Source organism: Sturnus vulgaris, chromosome 3 (assembly GCF_052056855.1).
Source record: "Sturnus vulgaris isolate bStuVul1 chromosome 3, bStuVul1.hap1, whole genome shotgun sequence".
NCBI classification, from domain to species: Eukaryota; Metazoa; Chordata; class Aves; order Passeriformes; family Sturnidae; genus Sturnus; species Sturnus vulgaris.
In genome coordinates this window covers 42,086,492-42,098,259 of record NC_142245.1, presented here as the reverse complement: position 1 = coordinate 42,098,259, position 11,768 = coordinate 42,086,492, and positions in this window count along the sequence as shown.

Sequence of the window (11,768 nt, the reverse complement as noted above, 5' to 3'; positions counted from 1 at the left end):
TGCCATGTCATAACAGGAAAAAAATTTAAGGTCCCCAGTTTTCCTGATGCCATGATTGCACACACAAGCTATGGAGTTTTGGGCGCATCCCGGAATTTCAGCCAAAGGGAAAGTACTGCTTGGGGTAAGACTTTTGCCCATTGCCACATAGTTCCACTAATTCTAAGCAGCTCACAAACAGCCAAAGGTGGGGCGTCTTTGAAGTACCTGTAATCTAATAATATTTATGTCTTTTTAGACAGAGCACCTCCTATGTCACATCAAGACAGGGTTGGATTAATTTAAAAGGAAATTAAAGAAAGGATTATAAAACCAAAGAGATTATTATATATTCTTCTTTCTGATGACAAAGGCATTATTCCCTCTTAGAAACCACACTGCATACACACACAGGTGGAAAGCCAAAGGAACAGGGGTTATGGTTATAAGATCTCATAGTCATGTAAGTAAAATTAACTTTGAACCAAGTGAGAAGCATAGCACCATCAGGCCAAGAGCTCACATACCAGAAATTACAGCCCTCATTGGAGAACCTGGCCCAGAAACTAGTTGCATGTTGCATGGAGAAGAAACTCTTATCCATGCTCCAGATATCAGGACCCAGAGCACAAGCTCCTGAGTCATTTCACATGACTGTGCTGTTTGAGGGGGTTCCCAGTGTGACTAAGTGACAAAGTGACAAGCCTGAACTCAAACATCAAGGATGCAGGAGTGCTGCAAAAATTACCAGAGAGTTCCAAGTCCAAACTGGTATGTAAATATTGACATCAGCATCAGGTGGGGAGTGTACTTTGGGTAGGAGTAAAGCATTTCAAACTGAGGTGCAGGAAACCAATACCTTTTGTCTTCTGACTGTCACCATAACCTTTGCCATTACAGGGGACATGCTGCTGCTCTAAATGGTGGGAAAAAGGATCGCTAAACTTGCAAAACAACTGTTCTCCAGAAAACCTCCTGTAGAATTCACATGGTGTCCTTGAGGGCTCAGAGGGTTTGTTTGAGACAGTTGCTTCTCCACCTGCAAGACAGCAAAGACTGTATTTTTGTCCCATCTTCATTCTCTTCAGCAATGTGAGAAAGGGAAGTGAGCATTTTCTCCTTCTGTACATCTTCTTGAGTCTCAAATTCTTTTCTCCTTTCCCCACATTCATCTTGGGACAATCAGAAATATATCCCAAATCTTGTCATAGGATAACAAAGCCTGCCATCTCCTCTGCACTTCACCTTATATGGTGGAGAGATGTCATTCATTTCAACATTGCTTTCAAAGGACTAAAAATATGAAGATTTCTTGTTGCTACCATAATTTGATGTCCTGAGAGGGTTGGATTGCTGTTTTCTAGCCAGGGTAGCTTGGCAACAGAGTATGCTGATTAGCAAACAAAAAATTTACACAAAGCAAATCTAGATTTCTGAATTCTCTATAGGAAAAGCTTTACAGTATTTGCACAAGAATTTGCTTGCAGTAAAGGAGATTTGAGAAACTAATTTTGAATGTCCTGTTCTGTGAAGATAAAGTCTTTCTTTGGGTGCCCACACATGTGGAGATCCTCTGGTTCTTTGCAAGTGTTTCTCCTTAATCTGTACTACAGCTAGTGCATCAGTGTTATTTTACAGGTATTAAAAATATTCAGCAGGGTAGCTGTTAGCTAAGGTTTCAGACTCCAGATAACAGATGGCAGATGTTTTTCATTGTAGCAATGAGGATAGCAGCTGCCCCTGTTTCAGGAGAGAGAATGAAGAACTTGATCCACACTAATGTTTAGAGAGAGCTGATCTTAGTGTTTCTGGCATGCCTAGCAAGGTTTAAAAAACCACTAATGTCTCACTTAAGGTCAGAAGAAGATGGAAAAAAATATCTGTCTTTCTGCTAATATGGGTCTGGTCACTTTTGCAAGGAAATTTTCAGGGTAAGGATTTCTGCCACGTGTCTATACTCTGTTGAGAAGCAGCTATTGAAGAACTACATGTCCACAGAAGAGAGGAAATGTATTAGTGAAGCAGGGAAGAGGAATCTGGGAAGCAGGATTGCGAACAACCTGATGGATAATTTCAGCTCAATAAAAGAGGAGACCAAAGTTTGTGCTACTTGATTCTACTTTACTCACGCTGCTGCAGAAGGCATGGATGTGAGAGAGTACTCATGTCTCTCAGACAGGCTTGCACAAAATTCCCAGGGGACGCTGAAGCCACGGCATGGAGCCATGAGTTGGCACTGAAATTACAAACTGGCTGTGCCAGAGCAGTGCTGAGGCACAAAGGAGCTCAGGGACTCCAACACAAGGACAGCCACACAGCCCTGCTAGGACCTGAAAGAGTATCTCTGGACACGTACTGCACTAACATAGCAGCTTACTTCAGATCTCCAAAACAGCACAGTGCTCCCATGGTTAGTAAGAACAGAAACAGCAGCAGTTTCCTGAGAGTGAAGAATGTCAGATCTGAGAGATGAAGAGCAAAACTGCAAATAGGAGAAGGACAAGCTACCAAATCCAAACTTGAGCTGAATAATTTTTGGAGGCTCATTTAATCACTTAAGTGACTTCAGATTTCCTTTCTTTCTCTCCATGTCATTCAGGATTGCTGACAGTGTTACTGATATTTTTTTCTACAATCCTTGATAAATATCTAGCTCTGGTAACACTTTCAAATAGACACTGCAACTGCAAAACCCTTCTCCAAGATCCAGGTTAAATTAATGTAGTAGGACAGGCAGTCAAAGGCTTGACTGAGCTCTAGAACTGCCTGTCCCTTGCTGACCTAAAAGCCGTGGTTGCCTCGTAGCAGTACTATATTTTTCTGGTTCTCACACCAATGTAGGTGGCAGTAACCATGTATCAGTGCAGCATGGCCTACAGGATATTATAAACATAGCAATAACCAAAAAACCCTTGTGAGGGGTAAATGCTCCTCTGAAATTCTTTTCCTAACTTTTTGGTACTGATATTTGAGGGAGCACATATGCCCACAACACCAAAATGCACTTGCCACAGCCAGTGGGAAAAAGAGCACTAGAAAATCCTGCAGTTGTGCTGCACCCATTCCCAAAGGCAGCATGTCTGTTATCCAGAGAACTTATTAGCAGGTGTATTGGATTTACATGGCAAGCTTTTGGAGGCCGGTGAGGGGGGCTATAGGAGTGGTTTATCCAAGAAGATTCAATCTTTCCCTATATCTGACATAGGCAATGCCAACAGGAACCAAGACAGATGCACTGCTGCCCAAGGCTGAGACAATCAGAAATGGTAATTAATGCCTCTGTAGGAACATATTTAAGAAGGGGGAAAATGTATCTGCAGCCAGAGAATAGAGGAGTGAAAATACATGAAACAACTCTGCAGACACCAAAGTCGGTGCAGAGGGAGGGAGAGAAGGTGCTTCAGGTACAGAAGCAGAGAGTCTCATGCTCATGGTGCAGACCGTAATGAGGCAGCTGTGCTCTTGCAGCTCACGGAGGTCCACAGGGCAGCAGAGACCTACCTGGAGACATGAAGGAGCCCAAAAGAAGGCTGTGAACCCATGGGAATCCCACAGTGATGCAGGATGCTGGTAGGACTTGTGACAGCATGGAGCACCATGCTGGAGGAGCCTGTGTCTGAAGGACTGCATCCTTTATAAAGAGGCCAACACTGCAGCAGTTCATAAGGAACTGCAGCCCGTGGGAAGGACATCCTTTGGAGATGTTCATAGAGGACTGTCTCCCATGTGAGTCACCCAACACTGAAGCAGGGGAAAGATGCTTCTTCCTGAGGAGGAAGGGGAGGCAGAAGCAATATGTAATGAATGAACTGACTGTAGCTCCCATTCCCATCTCCCTGAGCTGCTGGAGGGAACAAGATAGGGAATCAGGAATAAAGTTAAGCCTGGGAAGGAGGGGGTTGTGGGGGAGGTATTTTTAAGATTTGTTGTACTTCTGATTATCCTAATCTGATTTTGATTGGTAATAAATTCATTTTGTCAATTCAAGACTGTTTTGACAGTAAGTGGTGAGTTATCTCTCCCTGTCCTTATTCCAACTCAGGAGCCTTCCATTATATTTTCTCTCCCCTGTCCAACTGAGAAGCAGAGAGAAGCTTTGGTGGGCACCTGGAATCCACAGGGTCAAACCTCCACACCAAGAGACTGTTTTACATGCCATACGTCAAGCTCAGACGAAACTTAATTTTTCATGATGGATTCAGGTATGCTTAAAGTAGATCTATCCCAATAACTTTAATGGACAGATAATTTCTATGCAGGGAATAGAGTCATTGCCATGTGAAATTTTCTAGTACTGCTATAACTGAAGTACATTCCAGTATAGCTTGTGCTTCTCCAGGAATTACAAAATTTCTCTGCTGTCTCCTTGATGCAGCTTTAACCTAGCACACTCTTGACATAAGCCACTGTCAATTCCATAAGATCCTCTACTCCTGTCCATTGAAGCAAACTCTGCACAATCCCTTCTGAGGGTGAGTATAAGAATATTCAGCAGGAGGTGAGACTCAAGATGCTTATTTCATAGTTGACACAGGTGGGAAGAGTACTTTATACCACTGCAGCCAAAAACAACATCAAGACAAATAAAAGAGGCCTTGAATGTTCACATTCTTACATCAGAAAAACATATGGAAAAAGAATGAGGCCATGCGAGTTTCTCTTGTGGTGAGGGATAAAATGTTACTCATGGTAGTATGTAGTACATATTTCGCACAATACCAAAATCTCTCAGTTTTTTAGAATCCAATCTTTTTTGCTATCAAATTATGATTAAGGATTGGCATTGGGCATGGGGTGCTTATATTAATTTATAATACTTAGAGTGATTTTAAGATTCTAGTTACAATTTCCTGGTCCCTGTCTTTCCCAGATGTTCACATGGCAACATACTTTGCAATCAAATTAGTCTAATAAAGAAACACAATTAAGAATCTTCATAGGCATCTGACAAATTTGTTGAAGAGCAGTAAGTTTTAAAGATGGTGACACAGCAAAGTCAGGCCATAGCTTATGTATATGTGTGTTTGCATGTGTTTATTCACAGCCTATTCACATTAAAAAAAAAAAAAAAAAAACCAACCAAAACTGAACAGAAATGTTAAACAAAGCATGAACTCCACAGCCTCAGTGGCTGAGGAATTAGAGACCAGCTATGCATCTCCCATTCATCTTCCCCATCCTGGAATGTACAATATGTGCTTTAGCCCATCCCATTGCTGAGCACACAGTCAGCGTCTCAGCGTGCTTATACGATTTCCATTTGTTTTTCCACAGCTCACTAATGACTTGTAGCTGCCCTGTCACCACCCTGCTGCAAAGTGATGATGAATTCAGCAGACTCAACATGCAAATGCAAATGCAAAAGCATGGAAAATATTAACTGTTGGTACTGATATGCAACTGGAGTTTTGCAAACCTGCTGATGTTGTGTAACATGGTGAAAATATAGTCTCAGAAAATAAGCACCATCTTCCTGCCAGCACAGCTCTTCTGCAATATGCCTAAGAGCAAAGAATCATTGTAAAGTAATTCAATTTTATTCAGAAGCTTGCTTAGTTAACCTTTATAAGAAAGAAGGAAGTGAATAGGAAATAAATATGACTATTATAATTTGCCACTGATCTTTTTAGACATGAGAAAACGGAGCAAAGGCTTTACTGATGAGAGAAGTTTGATATCACATTGCTCCACAGATGCATTTAGGAATACTGCAGTGTTGTGATGTACACCAGTAAATTTTTCCAATTTATAATGCTGAAGCTATCTTTGAATGGTTTTCTTAATGACCTAGCTATGGGGCTAAGATAGGCCTCAGCTTTAGGAAATGGAGACATAACTGTAGCTCTGTGAATAATTCTTTCAGGGTAGACTCAGCAGAAAAGCACACTCTCAAGACATGTTTTGCAGATATCTATCTGTTCCTTCTTATAAACAGGAGCAAAGCTATGAGGGAAACATAGGATTCAGTATATGGGTTTTCACATATGTCCATCATAGTGAAAGGAAAAGGATTTAACATTATCAGAATGAAACAAGAATTTTATAAGGTTTCTTCTCCCATCTCAGATGTTGCTGACACTGATGTGCTTTTGTGGGAAAATGCACATCTGCACTTTCTAAAACAAGCCATTTAAGTGAAAACATTTCCCAGTCACCATCATGCAGAGTGATTTTTCTACACCATCATATAAATATTCTTAGCTCACAAAGCTCACAAAAGTAGTCCCCCTAACCATTCAGGTCAGTCATCAAAATTGGATCAGCCCCATTTTATCTTTCCTAAAAAAGAGAATGCATTTTAAAGCATGCCAAATAAAATCACAGTCCTTGCAAGCCAGCATGTTTTTGGCTTGCTTTTTCAGTGCTTTTTAGTGAAAGAATGCAAAAGGAGCATGTCTATGAGTACCCAGGAAGTTAAGGGTGCAGTATCTGAATGCATTCAATGCCTGTTAGTCAATAAAAATACATTATCACGCCATCCTCTGCATTGCAGTCTAACCCTCTCTACCTGCACAGATCTCCAATGCAAATAAAGATGAACACTAGCTAAATCAGCATGCTGTAAAAATGTAAAAAGAATTCTTCTTTCTTTCTTTTTTCTCCTGGATATCCTTAAGCTTACTCTTTTTATTAGAAGCTGTTTAGTTCTGAATGCCCTGCTGACCCAGAAATTAGAGGTATATTTGGCTAGATTAAAATTAGTGGGGTCTTTAGGCTTCACTTTAGTGAGATATTAAAGCCCATGTCAATGCTTAAGCATAGAAATAGTGCTTTTGACTTCAGTGAGACCACTCACCTATTTAGAGTTAGGTAAGTGTTTACAAATCTTGCTGAATAGGTGCCTTGGGGCCCTCTAACCTTATGTCCTGAAAACTTTTGCCATCCTTAACTAGGCGTGTTATAGTGCCATGAAAGGACCCTTTTTTCTTCCTCTTTTTTTTGGCATTGTGTTTTGTTTTCATTGCAGAAAGACTCTTCAGGGGTTTTTTAGCATCAACTAAACTTTAAGTTACATCTGTCCAGGAAAGAAGATAGTGCCCTTCCTTTATAAAGCCTCAGAGTTAATCAGTGGAATTCTGCAATAGGGCAGGATTTCTACTTTATATTCTGGAACTACACACTGGCATGTAACTGTTGAAAACACACTCCTTTCTGAAGAAGTACACTCAGATCTCACATGCACCAGGATTTGCTTTATTTTTCAGAGAAGTATGGAATTTTGAAAACAGAAATATCAGAGAGTATTACACACACAAAGAATGATGAAAAGATAATCCACATTTAAAATGCTGTTTAAGAATTCGATGTGAAATGTACAGTGTAAAAAAAAGCAATAGAACAACAATTATCTAATTGGTGTAACAAGGGCTTTGAAGGATTAATTTCGTCCTAATGCTGAGCAAGTGAAAGAAGAAAATTATGATCCCTTGGACTAGAGGAAAACAAAAATGATAAACAGTTAAATCAACCAAACAGCACTGTGATTTAAAATATTTTTAGAAGTCAGCTGTGCAATCCAAAAATATGCCCAATAATAGCAGAAAAGGCCACAAGTAAAAATAAACTGCATATGTAAGAATGAGAGCAGACCCTGGAATGAAGGATTACAAATCACTTGGTGTAACCTGGCATACAAACAGAAAAAGTGGCCGCTTGGATGTGCAAACACGATCAGCTATCCTAAAAAGCTGTTGAAGAGAATGAAGTGAAAGAAAAGCAATAATGAAGACCAAGAACGAAACTGGGAGGAGGGTCTGCAACTCTACTGCAACACTGATGGAATTCACATGAATATTAAATATTAACAATCAAAAAGAGGGTTTTAAACAAGATTATAATTAAATCTCCGCGTGATGTGAACTTGCTAAGCATTATGAATTATAATGATGGCAGAAAAATACTGCTGCAGAGCCAACAGGAAATCAGAAGGACTGGAAGTGAGGTTTTCTGGGGAAAAAATGCAAGCTGCAATTGGTGGGAAGAAACATGGAGAGCAGGGTGGCTGTGAGAGAGAATTCAGTACCAGTATCAGGATTGACTAGTAGGCAGTTCTGAATTTTCATCAGTATGCCAATGAGTGAGACCCATAGGTGTTAAAGAAGGTATCACTCAACGTGGAGAAACAATCATTATTCTCTTTGGCTTCTGACATAACAGTATGAGGCAGACTGTGTCCTGGCTTTGTGTGCATGATTTGTGGCAAGCATTCACTTGCAAACTCTTCTTAGCAGGAGCTGAGGTGAAAAAGGACAATCAGCATCAAGTGAACACAATCCAGTGCAAGGCCACCTCAGAGGAGGGCTGGACAAAGCAAGCCAAGGCTACAAGGGCATCAGAATGGTCATGCCTCCAGTTCCTCTTTGCCTGAACCCCAGCCCTAGCAGTCAGCCTGGCTCCTTCCTTCAGAACTGAGAAGGGGTTTTGAAGTGATTGGGAAGGACTGTTGTGCCTCTTGGCAGCAAGTTACTGATAGTTCCTCCGTGGGACAGTCTTCTGCTCTAGCTCCTCCCTTTAGAACTCTTCCATCACGTGGCAGAAGAACCCATCATTCAAATTTGGCATCTCATTCTTAGAGACAATATTAAAAGATTCCTTTATTTCCAAAGAGTCTTACACCAACTTTGTGTCCCTGAACATGTGGAGGTGCAGCAACTCTCTGAGCACTGGCCCCAGGCCAACCATTCCCAACCCATGTGCCCCCCTTGACACCTCTAGTTATCATCTACTGTAAACTGATCTTTCATTTCAAATTATTTCTTAGTACTTCACCTTCTTCCCTGCCAATTAGGATGTCAAGCCTTTACAATTGTACCTAATTGTACTACTTTTTTTTCCTTCCCATTTTCTATTAGACTTCCACATCTCCCTTTCTTTTCTAAATAACTGATACCCTTGACTTAACCCTTGGACTTGTTTTCTGACTTAACCCTTGGACTTCTGTCCCTAGACTCATTGTGACTACTGTGTGCTACTCTTTTCTCCCTATCTGATTTCTTCCATTCTCCTGCATATGCTTCTTGAGGACCTCATCTGTTCAACACTTGCTCATGCCTCCTCAGTTTGTCTATCTACCCACCAATTTATGGAAAAGCACAGATTTTTACATGGTCCAAAATACAGACTTTTAGCTACAAAGATTTCAGTTGGAGGGCAAAAACTGGAGAGAGAGACAAGAATAAGCGTTTTCATGCTAAGCTTGTGACAGTCCTTAGCAACGCCTCCTCCCTCCTCCCTTCCCTGCAACCCCCACCACTTTGCTGGGAGTGTCACAAGAGAATCAATCTGCAACCCCATGAAAAATAAACAGAAATAAGCACAAAAACAGATGGACACCTCTTAATCCCTTCCAGCTGAAGACGGATTTTACTCATGTTTTTAGAAGATTCCTCCTTCTAAAGATTTCCATCAATTCAAATCTAGTTTTTGTCGTAGAAGCTGTTTCTGTGAGAGCTACACTCTCACTTCCTTTTCCCTATCCATTACTCTATGTCAGCTATAGTTCAAAAAGTCTTTTTCTTCAATTCAAAACAAAGCCTCTGAATTCAACAAAGAGACATCTACACCAGTGATTTGCTTCTTTCTAATTAAATAATCCTCAAGACATCAGACCTTAAGAAGAATGTTTTCAAAGACAGCTGTTCTGCTAATTAGACAAAACTCCTGAATGCTGGCAATTTACTTAGAGTCACCTCACAGAGGGACACACACACTATAATGTATTCTCAGGCACAGAACTAACTCTACTGTGTGTATGCAACATAAGGGCTTACTACACTTTTAGGATATTCTTAATGATCAAATTTAACATTTCCAAAAACTGGCAGAAGGCTCCAACCCACATTTTAACAGAACCCTGTACTGCTAAGCAGTGCCTCAGTCTTCTTACATAAAAGGATATGCTCAGTACATGTCTTGGGCATACAATGAACATGAGTGACAGGCACAAAAAATGCACTTTACCTTGTCTTGAGAAACATAACGGCTTGTGCTAGACTTGACTCGATCCACATGTGATTGTTCAGCATCCTCCAACTAACCTTCTAAATATCCACCAGATGTCAGCAGCTCAGAAGAACCCCTTAAACAGGGGGGTGAGATCCCTCACAGGATCAATGTCAAAAGTCTAGTACAGTATAACAACAGGACAAAAAGAGGACAGAGAGGCTGGCTAACAAAGTTAGGATGTTTGTGCATGCACTGAGTTTCTGTCATGTCAAGAAACAGTCCTAAACAAATAGATTCATCCTCTGTGACCTACTGTCACACATGACAATGTCAATACAGTCTAAAAATAACAAATACAGAGAATGAAGCCGATGCAGAGAGACTTTATATCCCCACATAACGAAATGTTACTAAAAACACCCTCTGAATTATTTTTCACAGCAAAACATAAGCAAACGTGGGAAGCCAACTGCAATTTGGCTCTTGAAGTTGTGCGGTACACCGAAGTATTTTGTGTACTTTGGACTTCATCCAAAGCAAACATTTAATTGTTTTTCTTTCTAACACATCTGGAGGTCAATAAATATTGTCCTTTCCCTAACATTAGTCCCACACAAACTGGCTAATATGCATCCACAAAACAGGGAGTAAAGTAATGTCTGTGGTCACATGAATTACCTGGCTTCAATTTCAGTTCCTACCATAGATTTCCTGTTTGATCTTGTGTACAAGGGTTAACCTCTTTGTACATCTCCATCTGCCAAAGAGGGTAAATAACACCTGCCTCCTTTCTGGTAGTTTATGAGGCTCTGAGAGCATGTCTCTACCACAGGTGCAGGCACACCTAAGTTGTCTCCATATGAGATGCATTAATTGTATTTCTCATTTTTCCAGCTATTCAAATTAGAATGCCCAGTATTCAATTTACCAAAGTGCTGAGTGCTCAGAACTGGAAAAGAATTTGAAGGGAACTCTGTTTGGAACAATAAGATGGATATATATTAACTGTATAATACTAAATATGCTAAAAAAGAAGGCCAAAGGCATCTCCAGTGGGCACCCAAAATGAATGAGCATTTCTGTAATGAAACTCAGTGCCTCAGGTCTTCCCTCATTAAACAAAAGCAGCTTTATACCTTTTGGGACGTTGTAAAGACACCATTCATTTATTCATACTGTAAGGCACTTAATAGCTAGAATGCTTAGTTTTAAAACATAAAAAATTCTAGTTGCAAAGCACAGCCTATATGATCTGCAGTAAATAAGGCATAAGTTGCCAGAGAACACTCAGCAGTATCTTTCATTCTATACACTTATTGAGGAATAGACCCATGGAACATCACTGTGTAATAATATCATACAAATCAGAACTTAAATTAATCATACAAATCAGAACTTATGTAGAGAAATTGCTTTATTTACTACTATTTCGGTGTCTGATTTTGAAACCTTATCATTCCTTCACTACAAATTTTTTCATTAAATCTCTAGGTGGAAAACGGAATTTTTTTTCCAAGTCAATCAAGAGCAGTGTTTCTGAAATTAATGGAACTAAAGTAATGTAAATTAATAGTCCAACCTTTTGGCTCCTGAAAAGTGCAAGCAAGGTATAAGTGTGCTAAAGCTAGGCAGCAAAATAAGGTGTTACCTATAGACTGCTAACTTTTTTCAAGTAATTCTTAAGGTCTAGTGAAACTTTACAGAGTATCAATGTCGAACATTCTTCTCTGTAAGTAATTAAGAATAGCAGAAATGTTCTAAGTCTCCGCTAAGAAACTTTCACTTTTACCACTACTCTTCCCCCACATGGTCTTAAATCTGGGGGTGATTCACACCTTTTAATC